Raw genomic sequence first — 3,925 nt, forward strand, 5'->3', positions numbered from 1 at the left:
AGCTCCGTGAAGATAGATAGCTATCGGGCAGTGTGCAGGTTACACTTAGACTGAATGCTTTAAAGACCTTTTCAAGATCATTTTTAACCAAACTTATGACTGACACTGGAACAAATCATCTTTTTCTTATTCAAGCAATGTATGTAGTCCTGAGCAGAGGTGAGTTTTATGAAGGAATATTGTTACGAGAGTGAGTTAGGTCTATCTACATTTTGTCAGGCAAGTATAGAGCAAAATTACAGTGTTGGTTCGGTGATAGGTTTAAAGACTTGTATTGTCAGAAATATGAACTTTCACGCAGATGAGCTTAACTCTTTTTGAGAAAAATAAATTTAAATAATGGATAAATTCAATTAGATTAAATGTTTGTGGAAATCAGGACCTCACTTATTCAGATTTAAGACTAAAGACTTTTAATATTTATGAAACAGAATTTTAAGACATTTTAAGAGCTGCAGACACCCTGGGAATAACAACGGAACTATTCTTATAAAATAGTTGCATTACAGATTTGGGCTGCAACAAATCGGATCATCATTGTCTTGATAGAACGTTTGTTTAATCAAATCAGAAAATCACTGGGGGTTATTTCCGGGTCTGAAAAGTGAATTCAATGCTGACTTGCCTTAAACCTGCACTCCTTCTAATGGCCAGCAGGGGGCAACTGCACTGGTTGCAAAAAGAAGTCCGATTTTGATACTACTTCTTACTTGCTTTATTACCTTACTAAACCTTTTACCTAATGATGTTATGGTCTCAGTTGCTAGTTTCAAGTCAGCTTCAACACAACATAACGTTCATTTTGTAAATTTTCAAGTTAAATAAACAATGAAGCAGGGTATACTTTGAGACGTGCCTACCTTGTGACTGACAAGTCGCTACCACGGTGGTGTCCTCGGGATCTCGGTCAGTTCCAGCCCTCGCTTCTCCATGGCTTCACCCTCTCGTCCATATGTGGTCACTTCTGGCTGCAACAAAGCAGGATAGTGACAGCCAAAATACTTAACTGTAGCCTTCAAAACAGTAGTTCACAAACCAATGGGTGACTTAATGGTAACTAAGTCGACTCCTTTTATACAGTCTATGGAAAATAGCTGCCTATCACAATATCCAAGAAATCCAAGGTGACATCTTTAAATTGCTTGTTTGATCTGACATAAAGTCCAAAATACAAAGATACTTAATTTTCTATTACAAAAGACACAAGAGAGAAAGAAAAATGTTGGAACCAGAAAAGGGTTACAAATTAACTACTTGTTTCAGCTTGTACTTAAATAGGTGTGAATGAGTGGTTACAGCGAATATTTTATTAATGTTATAGTTCTGCACTTTATTCAGAAAAATAAAGCATAAAAACTTCTTAGTGGTATGGTGGTTATAATGCATACCTTGTGCCCATCGTCCCGGGTCTGATTTTAGTCGGAGACCTTTGTTGCATGTCATACTCTCGGGCATATCCTGCTCAATGAAAGCAAAATGCCTAAGAAAAGGAAAGGAAAACCAAAGTCAGTCAGGGAAAGAAACTATTCTCTTGTTGCAACAGACGACAAGAAAGGAAATGTATTAATATCAGCTGGACTCTCTCAGGTGAGGGGACTGAAGGTCATAAAACCTGAGGGTCATTAAGCTCCTCCTTTCTAACTGCTAACAGCAGTTGAACATTTTAGTTTATTGTGTCTTCTGCAGAAACCCTAGCTGAACAGTTTTAATAGCAACATGTCTACTGTGTGACCCTGTCAGCACAGGCCTGCTGAACACTTGTGACCCAGCAGTTGAGAAACCGCATCCTACCCTAACACATGACCCTGGTTGTCTGCATTAAATCTGCTCAGCATAGACAAAACAGTTTGCGTGACAGTCGGTCTATCAAAAGCATTCAGCTGACCCCCATGCGATACTTCAACGCATGCTGAGAACAAATTGAGGACAAAATGGCCACAGCGCATCACCTACTGTTCTATCCTCTCAAGAGGGCACACATTTTATCCTCAGCAGAGGTGAGAGCACGACACAGGAGAGAGAGGGGAAGAGGCAGAAAAAAAAAACAGTATAACACAGCGTCTCGAGAAGCAAGCAGGAGAATTGCTTGGGCGCCGGGACTGTCATGTCTGTATAAACAGGCATTGATTTTCCTGTCCAGCCCTGGCACCTCAGCCATTTATTCTCAGCTTTGTGGTTGGGGCCCAGCGGGGCTGGAGAAATTCTGTTACAGTCCAGTTGGGCCCTTGAGGCCTGTGTGTGAGAATAGATTTCACCTGTAAACGAGGTGAGGGACTGGAGCCACTTAACAAGGGCAGGCTGTGTCACCAGAGGGCAAGATGGGTGAAGTCACACTGGATGGATAATGACACATACTGTGGAAAGAGAGGGAGAATGAGAGACACACAAAGACGGAATAAGAGGAAAGGGAGAAATGAGTGATACTGTGGCAGAGGAGGAGAGGGGGAACGGAGGCGTCTGAAACATGGAATAGAAAGAACGAATAGAAGAACTAAATGAAAAAAAACAAAGACAAGAAAAAAATCCAGACGAAACTTCAGCAATGTCCATCCAAACCAACGTCGATTTCAATTTCTCAGCACATCAGTGAGAAAGTACTAAGCATGACACATTTATCCAGATGACTTCTGTAGTCTGCAGCTTCGCCTTAAACACATAACTGGTCAAACCCTCTGTGGTTTTCTGACAGAGTGCATAAACTGGTGCGACATTAGCCGTGCCCTGAACGTCATTCAACGGACAAAACAGTTTCTAGTTAATGTAAGACGTCACAAGGCCACTCAAATCTGAATTCTCATTAAGTTTGTGTTTAGGTTGTATTAATGGCTGCACATGCTTTCCTCTGTGAAGCAACAAAAACAGACATACTTGCCTTGACACTGTTTGAAGACAAAGGGCATAAACAAGGAGACACTTTGTGAAGGTACCACAAAATGTCTAGACTGGAATCATATTTGTATGGTATAGAAACACGACCAAACAGGACCAGAAAACTAGAATCATGTCAACACTTACCAAACCAAAAAGGACTTGAGTTTGGCACTCTATTCACTAGGACTCACCCATAATATTTGACAGAACAAATGCTCTAAGTATTGCACTCTTTCACATCTTCGGACTCATGATGGACACTTCTGAAAAGACAAGTATGTTATCAATGCAGCAGAACCAGAGATTCTCTCTTTTTATTCCACACTTTCTTCTTCCTTGCCAAAACCTGGTGCCTACATTACCCACAATGCTGCTAAACCACAAACAATGCAGTCAGAGATTTTGGTATGTCATGCTAATAGAGGCTAGTGCAGCCTCAAGTTGCTAGTCTAAAGACGAGATGAGGCTACATGAGGTTTGGTAAGCTCACTTCTAATGCCACGCCCCCCAGATTTCTTTCATTTTCAAATTTGTAGTTTTCCCCAACCAACACTGACTTAACCCTATGGGCCCGAACGACGCATAGTGCGTCCAAATTCACACCTGTTCTTCTCTATTGATTTTCTCCGCGGCCATGCGTCATAGCGAGAAGCCACGCATATCACATGAAACAGCAGAATCGTACTTGTTGGTAGTCCAATGTTTTCACAGCGAAAAAAAATGATAAAGTTACACTAAAATCATGAATAACAGAGCTTTCATACAGCTTTGCACACACATTACTCTTGGATGGATTACTCGCGAACGCAGGCTCACACAGAAATGCCACGCATATCACATGAAAGCGCAGGACTAGAGCTTTCCAGTGATGCCACACACATCATTGTGCTGTCATCCCATCACGCTATAAATCCAGATTGTCTACAAAATAAAAACCTGACGAATTTCTTTACAATCCATTATAGAGATCTTGTTATCAGTCACTTCATATAGTGAGGAATATCGTATCTTACCACGTCTTAGGCTTGCGTGTGTTTCTCCCTGTCTATCCACA

The 3,925-nt window shown here is 41.1% G+C and overlaps 1 long non-coding RNA gene across 1 annotated transcript in view; it reads right to left on the bottom strand.

The window, feature by feature from the left end:
* Window positions 1-866: 866 nt before the first annotated feature.
* LOC126384164 (uncharacterized) overlaps window positions 867-3,925 on the bottom strand; it is a 35,004-nt gene continuing 31,945 nt past the window's right edge. The window contains exons 2-3 of the long non-coding RNA XR_007569235.1: window positions 1,389-1,480; window positions 867-968 (exon numbers count right to left, since the gene is read on the bottom strand). This is a non-coding gene — a long non-coding RNA (uncharacterized LOC126384164). The remainder of the gene's footprint in view (window positions 969-1,388; window positions 1,481-3,925) is intronic.

Source organism: Epinephelus moara, chromosome 22 (genome assembly GCF_006386435.1).
Source record: "Epinephelus moara isolate mb chromosome 22, YSFRI_EMoa_1.0, whole genome shotgun sequence".
Lineage (NCBI taxonomy): Eukaryota > Metazoa > Chordata > Actinopteri > Perciformes > Serranidae > Epinephelus > Epinephelus moara.